Genomic DNA, 13,305 nt, shown 5'->3' on the forward strand with positions numbered 1-13,305 from the left:
AATATTTAGTACCTGTGAATGTGACCTTATTTAGAAATAGGGTTTTGCAGATATAATAATCTTAAAGTTACCTTAAATTTATGGTATGCCTTAAATACAATAACTTCTGCTTTTATAAGAGAAAGATGAGACAACTTTGAGACACTGAGAAACACAGGAGAGAAGACCAGAAGTAGACGGAGGTAGAAATTAGAATTACATAGCCACAGCCAAGGAGCACAAGGAGTCACCAGAAGCTGGCAGAAGAAAGATTCCCTCCCAAAGACTTTGGAGGAGGTATGGTTCTGCTGACCTGGTTTTGAACTTCTGACTTTCAGAACTGTGAGAAAATGAATTTCTGTTGCTTTAAGCTACCAATCTTATGATAACTTGTTGAGCCTGCCACAGGAAGCTGCTACAATGGTGCTTTGTTCCACAATGATAATTATTGTCCCATTGTGCTCAGAAAATTATCAGTCAGAAAAACATTCCTGAAGTTTTATAAAGTATTATAACTTTAATTATATAATTGCACAGTCAAAAGTAATCATTCTAGATCATTAAAAAGTCTTCTGAAATTTTTGTTGAGAAATGAAAGTGGAGTTAGTTAACAACTGCTCAAGTCAAAGACAGTTTTGGAGAAGTTAATGACTTTGAAATATATTTGCAGGGCTCCATTAGAATCTAGTGCCAGTCCTGTCTGTTAATGTCAGGACCTTCAGCTGACAGTGTGGAAATGTTTTCCTTTATGTCTAAGTAATGTGAATTCTGGTATTGTATTGTTTTATTGGATCATATTTCGGGAGAAAATAAAAATAACATTGATTTTTTTCAATAAATGCTTCCAGGTCATCCTCTAACTGACGCCGAGGTTTAGATTAAGTAGTTGCTAATAATTGAAGTAAAATTGACATAGCCTTACAATTTGCACAAGGGATATCAATGAGATGCCTTAAGCAAACTTTTCATTTCACCTCTGAAACACCTACCATCCATCTTCTCCATCATATTAATAACTTAAACAATCAAAATATAACCCAGGAAGAATAAGATTTGGGAAATACACTTGAAGGTAATATTAAATCCCCAAAATACCAAACAATAACATAACCATTTATTCATCTAATGAAGAAATGTGAGTTCTACAGATTAATTTCATGCAATTATTCCACTTCAGTTTTTTTTAACAAACATATAGCAAGTATCAATGTTACAAAATTTATGCATAGAAAATAAATTTTGTGAATAATCTTTAACAATTTTTTACTTTTTATGGAGTAAACAAATCAGAAACAAAAATGGAAAAACTCAAATCCTACCATTCTTCAAGTTTTTTAACCTCTGTGCATTTGCAGTCTTTCTCACATATAGCTATAACATAATTTTTGTAAGAATGTTTGTCATTGATTGCATAATCTTTATAACTCAATTAAACGATGTAACATTATTTACATAACCATTTCTCAATTTTTAGACACTTACTATTATGACATCTTTTACACAAGGCTGACTTTTTCATTTTCTGAATTCACTTGCCCCATAATTTTATGTTCCAGTGGAATGATGATGATAGTAATTATAATATATTCCTATGAAAATCAAGATCAGTAGGGAATAATGTATTGATAAAATACCTTATTATGTGTAACTATAGACACTGCTTCATAAAGTACTCTTATCTTCTGTATTAAAGTAAGCATTTTTTATCATTATGACACCAGAGACTGTCAACACTTAAAGAGAATTTAAGGAGTACAGTCTTTTATTTTGCATGAACCAGACTGTATTTCACAAACTGAAAGGCATTTATGCTTTAATAGTATTTGAAAGATCACTTCAGAATTTAAGCCTTCAGGTTGAAATATTATAAAAAGTCACACTATCCCTCCATTCTATGAGGATTATTTTCTCTTCCTTTAATTCTCCCAGTCAATAAATGTGTTCCATTTTTAGTGTGCATCATTCACTGGGCAAAACCCATTCTTGTATGTCAGTGTCCACTCCTTGTCATCTGTCTCTGTCCCTCCTATGTATGGTTAGATATCATGTGTTTCTTTTTCTCTGTTTCAACTTATCTCAGAATTAGTGACTACTGTTTATATTTTTTCTAGCCTCCTATTTTCCATTATCTTCTCCCTTTTTGCACTGATCTACTATTCTCTGTTGTTTACCCATTCTTTTAGTTCAAATATGTTTGGTCTTTCTATTTATTGAATGATTTTGTACTTCCCATTCTTAATTTTGAAGAACAATGTTGGATATTTTAGTTACCTAAAGGCAAGTTTATAATATACATTTAATGCAATTAATCATATAATTTAAATGGAAATAGCTATTCATAAGACAAAAGAATATCTAGAAATAAATTGGAAATTCACTACAGTTTTAATTGATACTAAAATATTTAACATAAAATTCATTATAAACCAAAAATCAGTATGATACTAAAGTATATAATTACACTACTTTATCTTTTTTACAGTTGCACTATTCTATTTTAAAAGACAGGCATCATGGACTGAGGATATAACTCAATGGTAGAGTGCTCAGGACCCTGGGTTCAGTCCACAAAAGTGAAAGAGAGAGAGAGAGAGAGAGAGAGAGAGAGAGAGAGAGGGAGAGAGATTAGCAAAATACATGTTCATTTTTTGTATTCAAGTGATATTTCAAATTGTTTCAATTGAGAATATTATTTATTTTAACTATAGATTGTTTATTATCCTATTTCCCTCTTTTACACATATGAATATTTAAATATTGGGAAGAAAATCAAGACTGCAATAGCACAAAGCAAATGCCATAGCGATGCTAGGGAAGAATAGAAAAGATCCAGATCTTCTATTCCCCATAAAAGAGAAACGTTTCACAGGTTAAAGAAAAGGTAGAGGAAAAGTAAAAACAAACAAAGAGGAAAGTATCTAAAGCCAAAAGTTGGTAAGAAAAAAAAATTAGGAGAACTACAAAGGCTCACAGGTAAGGAGATAGCAGCCCACCACCACCAGATCCAGTCCATCCAGTCCATGCACTGCCTTTGCCAGAGACTCAGGAATAGAAATAGCACTCTGGCATCAGCTGCCACAGCTTTCTATTTCTAAGGACAAAGAGCCATTTCAGACTTGTTTATGGAGGTCTCCTGTTTAAGATATCCCAGTTTGTTACTGTCTGTCAGGGGTGTCTCCTATATCTCAGCAACATTTGAATTACTCTGGAGTATTTGTTTTTTCAGTGACCCAGTCCTCTTAAATGGGGATGAGGGACCTGGGCACTGAAGAGAATAGCATGTCTGTGATCAAGGCAGCCTCTGTATGTGGTGTGAGGACAGAACAAACCTTGTTTGTCCAGAACCAAGACAAATGGAGCGAGGGCTCTCATAGGGGTAGGTGGCATAAGAGAGAAAAGCAGTGTACAAAGTCTTGTTTCTATTCTTAGGACCTTAAATCTAGTATTCTGGATTTTTCCTTTCTCTTGTCTCTCTCTTTATACTGCCAGCACATTGATAGATTAGTCAAAATCTGTGGGGTTTTTTTTTTTCCTTTCTGTTATCTCAAGATATCTTTGTGATAAATATGAAAAGTACCACAAATTATATTCTTAGATTCCCCAGGATAAGTATTCTGACACGTCTGTCAGTCCAGTTGTGTGGATGTGAGTTTATTGAACACTAATTTTCATGAGTGCAGGATGATGATGGTACTTTGTACCAGTTAATATCTTTCACCCAAAGACCTCAAATGTTCACTAAATAATTACTATCTCTTATTCAAATCCTCACTGGTGAAAATGTTTTCAAATTAGAAAACTAATCATTTTGTTTTGTTTGGGGAAGATAAAAACAGCTTTATTTTCTGAGCTTCAGCTCAGAACACCTGCTTACCAGCACATAGAGACTGGGTGAGAAAAAACTCTATAAAGACTTGAGATATTTACTTCATGACCTAAAACTTAGGTTGGCAAATCAAAGAATATATTTAGCATTAATATTGTACAAATCTTGAATAATTGAATCTTTATAAAGAAATGTATAGGAACAGGAATACTTTTTAATTCCATAATTCTAATTTGTTTTACCCTTAAATGCAACAAATATGTAATTATAGAAATCAATATATTTCTCTGTTTAGATGGTCAGGCACTTCTCTCTTTATCTCACACATACAGGCACACTTGCATGAATACATATATAGCTATTCATGTTTTTTTTTTAATCTACCATCGTATATTACAAGAACTAGTGTAGGCACTGGGATTACTGTGATACACCTGAACAAAATGCCTGGCACCACAGATCTTATGTGCTTTTTAATAAATATTTGCTCATTTTGGTTTGCACATTACTGAAACAAATGAAAAACTGTGAGAATGGCAATGAAGGGAGATATTTTTTATTTGCACAAGTATCTTTTAAATTGATACACTTAAATCAATAATAGAATAATTATAGTTGTGCTCACATTCAATAGTGCACATAATCATGTCATTATAGTGGTAAAGCCCATAAGAGGCAGCTTAGTTAAAATGCTCAGCTCAACGTCTGCTTTGTGGAGTAGAGTAATGCTTAGCATTCCCTTATTTTGCTCATTCACTTTCAAATAATTTTCCCCTCAAATTGTACATAGTATTTGATATTCATGATAATTCATACACGCACACACACGTGCATGAGGAGACTGGGTCCACTGATTCCTAGTTTTATTTCCCACCAGCTGTAGTTTGAGCCCCGAGTTCTTATTTTCTCTTACACTCCTTAAAGGGTTTGGGAAGCATGTACTCGTTCTGAGTTTTCCTGCTCTAGTTGTCCCAATGCTTGAAGGTATGGGTTATTAGGTATGGCTGACTTCCATTAACTGGTATTAGCAATATGAGGAAAGAGAGAAGACCTCTAGATCTCCAATTTTGATATTAAGGGCAAAAGGATATGAAAGATTAGGACAAAGGGATAGGAAGGAGAAAGGAAGAGAACACAGACAGTGAAATGGTACTAACTGCCTCTCTAATCCACTCCCTCTAAGAACCAAAAGTCATAGATAAGAATTTAAATTTTGGGCTATTCATATACATGACTGAACCCCAACAGAAGTTTCAACTGAAAGCTGTTCCCACATCTCTTTTACAGCATCAGAAATTCTTTCAGTGCAGGGAGAATAGATGCCAATTCCATAGGGAAAGAACAGTGAGGGACGTCAGGCTGTTGGTAAGGAATGAGAGGGTGGTTTTTATTGTGGAACAGATAGAGCACCTGAACCAGTACAGGACAGAGCTATTTCTCAGATCTCTCTGATTGTTTCCTTTCAAATACCGTGGGCTCACTGTTGCCATTTGTTCTTATTTTTTAAGAGGGTCACTGCAAACAGACATAATTGAGTTTGGACGTGAACAACTCTTGGCTTCATCTAAGCAGCAGTACCTGCCAAAGAAACCTGCAGGGATGAAGATTAACTTCTCGTCCACAATCTCACCATCAGTTTATGAAGAAAGGCATTTTCTTAAATAAACAGTAGCAAGCAAGAAAGTAAGTTAACAAGTTAATACCACATGTTTTCTACAGAAGCCTCATTCTGCCTATTGAGAAGCTCTGACCACAGCTTTATGAATGGCAGCTTCTCAAGGATATAGCTACCAGATCCTTGAGAGGCTGTTCTGTGCTCTCTTGCTGGCATTCTGCTCTCCTAAACCAATGGCCATTGACAAGGCAGATTAGAGACCAAACTGGCTGCCCACTTGATTGGGTACAGAGTACTGATTCTGGTATGATTCATAATCATCTCTGCAGGATTTAAAACACATATGAGCAGTTAATGCATGCATCTTGCTGAATTCCTCTAATTTCACTATTGAAATCCTAATCCTAACATTTGCTCAAGCTAAAAAAATGTTTCAACATAAAATCCATTTGAGCACAATCAAAACGAGGACTTAAAATAATTGTTTCAGGTGTATGGCACTTTCTGAAAATTACTAGCTGTGGCCAACCAATACTAGAAAAAAAGTTAAAATTGCATGCACATATATAGCATGCAAGTAATTACACTGAAGTGTTTTAAATTATAGACATTTCACCAAGGAGAAAGCTCATATATCTTGTGTGAAATATCTTTATTTTAAAATACTGCCACCAAATTCAAATTAGTTTAAAAGTAGTTTTTCCTAATATTTTCATCAAAGGATATAAAATTTCAGTAAGATAGGAAGAATAAGTTCAAGAGAGTCATTGTCTAACATGGTGACTATCGTAAATGACAAGGGGTTGAGTTTATAGCTCAGTGATACAGCATGTATTTACCATGAGCAAATCCCTGGGTTTGATCCCTAGCACTGAAGGAGAGACAGAAAGAGAAGTGGGCGAGGGGAAAAGAAGGAGGAGGAGAGAGAGGGGAAGGGAGAAAGACAGAATTCACTGTTCTCATCACAAAACAACAACAAAAAAAAAACATGCAAATTCATCTTAGTCTACTTTTTGTTGGCATATCAAAATAGAATATGTGTACTTTGCCTCAAAGTTCTGTAGTCCAAGCATAAGATGCTGGCAGGCACTGGGCTTCTAGTGAGGGCATCATGCAAGAAAGAACATAGGAGTGAGAGACAGAGTGGATACTGACCTGCTTTAGAACAACCCACACTTACAGTAATTAACCCAACCTTGCCAGACCCAACTCACTCCCATGAGACCTAATTCACTACTAAATGACGTAATCCATCTCCCAAGAAAATGTTAATGCACTCATAAAGTTGATGCCTCCATTACTTAATCATTTCTGACTAGATGCCACCTCTTAAAAGTCCTACCACTTCTCAGTGACACTGGGGACCAAACTTCTGGCACATGAATCTTTGGGAGACAAACTATATCTAAACCATATCATGAGGTAATGCATATGTTAATTAGCTCAATTAACCATCCTGCAGTGTATATATCCATATTTCAAAACATCATTTTATTTGTCATATAAATAAAATGAAATTTTAGAAAATAAAAATGAAGAGAAAACAGATTAAATACTTTCAACAATGAAAAAATGCTTACCAAATAAAACAGGTTTTCATAGACAAGCTGCTGTTTTGTGGTCATTGCTTTAATAAGAGTGTAAGGTTTTTTTTCTTCTTCCCTCGGAATTTAAGATTTAATTCCTCACAAACTTGCTTACTCTAATTGATTCATTCTATTTCACGCACTCATTCACTTCTAACCATTCATTCCATTTCAGTAATTCTTTAACTCATCATTTCTCCAAGAACATTAGAAACAAATATTTCATTTTGACATTCTATAACTTGATTGTGGTTATGTATATATAACTCTATATGTATTTCAAAACTCATAGAACTATACCTTTAAAAGGTAAATTTTATTTTATGTGAAGTATGCCTAAATAAATCTGACTTTAAAAAGAAAATATATATTTAAAAATTCGATTTTCAGTGCCACTCACTTCTTTCTGAATCTACAAATGAAAGTGGGGAGAGAAGAAACATAAAAAATGTGAGTATAAATCTTGTGAGGCTTATTGAAATAGTAGAGTTCATGTGCACTATAATATATCTTTACCAATTTGAGTAGTGAACGTAGCCTTTATTTTACTCTGAAATTAGGACTTTTGGCACAACTATTTGATAATGAGTAAAAGAGGATAAATAGAGCAGTAATAAAGACCCTTTGTGTTATTTTAGTGTGAAATTAAGGTTAATATTGGATTGAAGAAAAATAATAATTTTCTCTCTGCCAACATTTTCGGGAAGGGAAACTACTATGTTTGAGTAAAGATTAACTGGAGTCTGCCTTGAGAGTAGGCAGTCTTTCCTAAGGTCTCATCAGTAGAATGGTTAGATAGTCAAAGGATAATATAATCAACAAAGTTTGATAAACATGCTTCCTCCTCAGAATTGTTTCATTAGGTGCTTTTATCATGAGTATTATAATGAGAGTACTGGAACCCTAACAGAGTCTGGGTAATGATTCATCAGGTCATGAAGCTCTTACAGAAGTCCAATATCATAAATTGTATTTACTACCCTATCTTAGCTGAGTTTTAATTACAATAGGTCATGTTAATTTAATCAAGGTTTCCAAGTCCATGCAGATACAAAGCCAAGGTACCATTTAGAAATAGTATTTCTAATCTCATTTGTGCCCATATACACTAATGATAAATTGCTAATGGGATTTCTTCATATTAGAATTGTTTGTGTTGGATCTTGGAAGATTTGTTTTAGTAGTATAATGATAAAGTCTTACCATTTTTCACTCAGGGTAAGTTAATATTATCAGTCTGTAGTATTCATTTACTTCTGTGCCTCCATCTAATAGTATCCCCCTTATTTCCACATTACACTGTCAGTTGTCTCTTGTTTCCAAAAGCAAGGCATCCATTAGAAGAGAGAAATACTAATACTCCCAATGACTTAAAAAAAAAACTATTAACACATATGAATTGTACATATTAATATGGTTTAGTGTGATATTTCCACGCATGTATATAATGTTCACTAATCAAATCCAATCTCCTACTATGAGCACATGATAAAAGCGAGAGCACACAAGGGAGGGGTAAGGATAGGTAAGACACCTAAAAAACTAGCTAGCATCTGTTGCCCTTAATGCAGAGAAACTAAAGCAGATACCTTAAAGCAACTGAGGCCAATAGGAAAAGGGGAACAGGTGCTAGAGAAAAGGTTAGATCAAAAAGAATTAACCTAGAAGGTAACACCCACGCACAGGAAATCAATGTGAGTCAATGCCCTGTATAGCTATCCTTATCTCAACCAGCAAAAACCCTTGTTCCTTCCTATTATTGCTTATACTCTCTCTACAACAAAATTAGAAACAAGGGCAAAATAGTTTCTGCTGGGTATTGAGGGGGGAGAGGGAGGGGGCGGAGTGGGTGGTAAGGGAGGGGGTGGGGGCAGGGGGGGAGAAATGAACCAAGCCTTGTATGCACATATGAATAATAAAAGAAAAATGAAAAAAAAATCCAATCTCCTTTTTCAACCCACCTATCCTTCACATACCCTATTTTACTATAACAGCAGCCATCAAGAGATTTGCAGTTTGGTTTAGGAACCATCCCAAGCAGGAAACTGCATTCACTTCACTCACTGACCCTGTAAGATTTGGATATATCTTCATATTTGATTGAATTTACACTGGTTTCAGGAGTGTTCTACAGGATTATATATGAAAACTGGTAAATTGGTATTTCTTGGATTGGACAATTCAGGAAACATAACATGGCTGCACATGCTAAAATATGGCAGACTTGGACAACATGTCCCAACATTGCATCCCACTTCAAAAGAACTGGCCATTGTTGGTATGGCTTTTACAAATTTTTATCTGAGTCAAGTATGGTAAAACTATTTTCCTGCTATAAAAAGCAGGTGAATTGTATCTCTGGTGAATTGTGCAGAGTATGAAAGACTGTTAGAATCAAAAGAAGAACTTGGTTCACTAATGACAGATAAAACTATTGCTAATGTGTCAATACTGATTCTTAGGAACAAAACTGACAGACCTGAAGCCAAAGTGAACAGTTTATGAGAGATGTTTAGTTTATATGGTTAGACAATAGGAAAGAGCAATGTATCTCTGAAAGAACTGAATTCCCAGCCTTTTAAAAACTTTCATGTGCATATGCAGTGTGCTCAAAAGGCACTGCTATGGCTAAGGCTTCCACTGGATGTCACAACAATATTCTACTTTAGTCCATGATTTTTAGTTTCTGTTTATAAGACAGAATATATGGTGCTTGTCTATCTGTGTCTGGATCATTTCACTAAACCCAGTATTCTCCATTTCATCCATTTTACTGCAAATGACAGGATTTCATTCTTCTTTATAGCTGAATAATACTTCATTATGTATATACACCACATCTTCTTTATTCATAAATCTATCAATGGTCCCTAGACTGATTCTGCATCTTAGCTCTGTGAATAGTGGTTCAATTAACATGAGAAAGCATACAGGTATTTCTTGTATATGCTGATTTTATTTCTTCTGAATATCTACCCAGAAGTGGAAAACCTGGATCACCTGGCAGATCTAGTTTTCATTTTTTTGAGGAAATTCCACTGTTTTCTATAGTGGCTGTACTAATTTACATTCCCACGAACAATATATGAGATTTCCTTTTTCTTCATATTCTCATCAGCATTTGTTTTATATATATATGCATATATATGTACATATATGTATTAACATGTATATGTATATGTATACGTATATGTACATACATATACATATATATAGTTTTTTTGGTAATAGTCATTCTAACTGGAGTAAGATGCTATTTCATTGTGGTTTTGATTTATATTTCCCTTGTAGTTAATGCTATTGAGCATTTTTCCCATATTTTATTTGTCATATGTATTTCTTCTGAGAAATGTCTATTCAGATCATTTGCTCATTATTTGTTTTTGTCATTATTTCTTAGTTTCCTTATATAATCTTGATATTAACCCTCTGACAGAAGAATGTTGGCAAATATTTTTCCTGATCTAGAGTCTGTCTCATCACTCTGCTGATTGTTTCCTTCACTGTGAAGAAGCTTTTTAATTGACAAGTAACACCACTTGTCAATTTTCACTTTTTTTCCTGTGCCTTTGGGGTCTCACCCAGAAAATCTTTACCTGAGTCAATGTCTTGAAGTGTTTTCCTCATGTTTTCTTTTAGTACTTTCAGGTCTTACATTTAGGTCTTCAATTCTTCTTGAGTTGATTTTTGGACAGGGTAAGTGACAGGGTTTGTTATCCTGTATCCTGCTAATACTTGATAAATGATTTTCCTACTTTGGTTTATGTTCATAATTTATAACTCCAAATGTCTGTACTTCACAGTTAAATTTCAGTTGTCTGAAATAAAAGGAAATGTGGATAGTCAGCCAAATAGTGACTTTACAAATTGGGAAGTAGATGGTCCCCAATATAATATAAATTCCAAACCCTGCATAGATACTGTCCATAAACTCTCTCCTTTATGAAATTTCTTTCATTGGTTACCTCATTTCATATAACTTTAAACTGGTAATTTCTCAACTCCCACATTTCTACATTTCTGTGCATCCAGGCCCTCCCAAAGCTAAGATTTCAACATTTCAGATATTTGTTCCGAAGGCTGTTAAAATGTAAATATCCTCAGGGAAAAACAACAGTCATTGCTACCTTAATGTAACTTAGTTTCATGAGACAGTAGAGTGGAATGAGAAGATATATTGCAGTTCAGAAAGAGTAATTTTATCTAGGATTTAAAGACTAAGGATAACCAGAGTTCCACTTATCTCTCATGCAGCCTTAATTTTGAATGAGTTTTCTATCTGTTATTAGAAGAAGGTACTTATAAGTAGAAAACAGGTAAAACTTCCATGCTGACAGGAAGAAAATCTGCCAGATGGAAGACCTGGAGTGAGAAAACTAGGAAAACAAGTTAACCATCTAGAATACTTATTGAGGTTGTGAATCCAGTGGGATTCCTTTTCAGATAACTTAAGTACTATTAGGAATAACATTTTAAAATTAGGCCCTAAAATTTAATGAATTAGGTTTTGTTTGAAATACCACTTAACAATTTTTTCATACTTTCCTAGGATTGCGTTAGAAAAACTTTGTTGTATTTTCACTAGAAATGAGCTCTTCCAGTACCAATTTAAATGCTATAAAGTGCTACTTGTGGTCTATTAAATCTATTTTTAACAGAAAACAATAATATATGGGTTAAATTATAAGGTAATGAGGTTTTATATATCCACTAACAGCCATTTGCTAAGATTTCATGTTACTACTTCAGTGTCTATTTTTAGGAGGTTTTTTAGTGAATCAGATTAAGTGTCAGCTCAATATCATAATCTGGGTCATGTGATCTCAGCTGGGTAGGAAAGGAATGATTCTCTAGCCCATAGGAAGATCATGCACCACAATTTCCATGTTAATTGCATTAGAAAGTAACAATCTCCATTGGAATAGTGATTCACTTACTTAAAAATACATGTTTGTTTCTTCCCTGCTTTCATTAAAAATAAACAAATATCTGTCCCCAAGCTAAGAATCTAGAAATTTTCTTTGGTCTTTCTCTATTCCTCATCTTTTACATCCTAACAACTCTCAAGTCAGTATAATCTCCTCTAATTTACCGCTCATATTTTACCACTATTGTGTTTAAGAAACTTCATAGATTCTCTGGTATAAAACAAAAAGAACTATTTTCAAATATATATCCATACAAATTACATGTATTCTCTCATCCATTTTTAGATACTTTTGGTGCAAGACATGTCACTTCATCCTGCCACAAATCTAGCACTTCAGACATATAAGAAATATTCCTGCTGCCATCATCGGCTCTTTCCAACTTTGACTTATTTATTTCCCTTGATATGAACTCTATCTCATCTTTTACACTTATTGAAGTCATACTCAAACCTTAAGACCAAAAACTTCTGTTAAATATTTCAATGAACAAATATGTTTCTGGTACCTACTGAACACAGTAGGTTGAGTGCTAAGTGTTGGACATTCACATACTCTCTCTTCTATAAATTAATCTCTACACTCCTACATCTGAAATAAGACTGACAGTCTCTGTGACCAAACCAGACATTTTCAACTTCCTTGCACCTTAACTCTTGTGACAATTACCTGCTTAAATGCTTATTTGCTTCATTGTATTATAAAGCACTTAGCATAATATGCCTAAGACATATTGTATGATGATTTACAGATTCCTTTTATCAAATTAATAAAGAAATGAATAACTAAATATGAATAAAATATAGAGAAGTAGGCTTTCCATTCCAGAATGTAGATTACACACTCAACTTTACTCTTCCCACTTCCCATCAAAATAGTGAATGATTATACAGTTACTAAAACACCACATATCAGAACATATGGGCTACAATGAAAACCATTCAAAGGGATAAGTTTATAGCTATAAATGCCTACATGAAAAAAAACAGAGAGATATCAAACAATCTACTGATGCAACTCAAGGTCTTTGAAAAACAAGAACCATCCAATGTCCAAACTAGTAGAAGTAAATAAATAACAAAGATAAGATCTGAAATTAATAAAATGTAAAATAAAAGAATAATACAAAAGATCATGGAAACAAAGAATTGATTCTTTGGAAGAACAAGGATTAACAAAAATGTAGTTAAACTAATCAAATGAAAGAGAAGACTCAGATGGATAAAATTAAAGATGAAAAGATTACAGTTGATACCACTGAAATCCACAGGATCACCTGGAAATATTGTGAAGACTTATACTCAAGTAAACTGGAAAATATGGAAGAAATGGATAACTTTCTAGATGCATGACTTACCAAAACTGAACCAA

General features: G+C 33.9%; 1 pseudogene; it reads left to right on the forward strand.

Moving 5' to 3' along the window:
* Window positions 1–3,228: 3,228 nt before the first annotated feature.
* On the forward strand, window positions 3,229–9,689 carry LOC109674756 (small COPII coat GTPase SAR1B-like; annotated as a pseudogene).
* Window positions 9,690–13,305: the final 3,616 nt, after the last annotated feature.

Source organism: Castor canadensis, chromosome 6 (genome assembly GCF_047511655.1).
Source record: "Castor canadensis chromosome 6, mCasCan1.hap1v2, whole genome shotgun sequence".
Taxonomy (NCBI): Eukaryota; Metazoa; Chordata; class Mammalia; order Rodentia; family Castoridae; genus Castor; species Castor canadensis.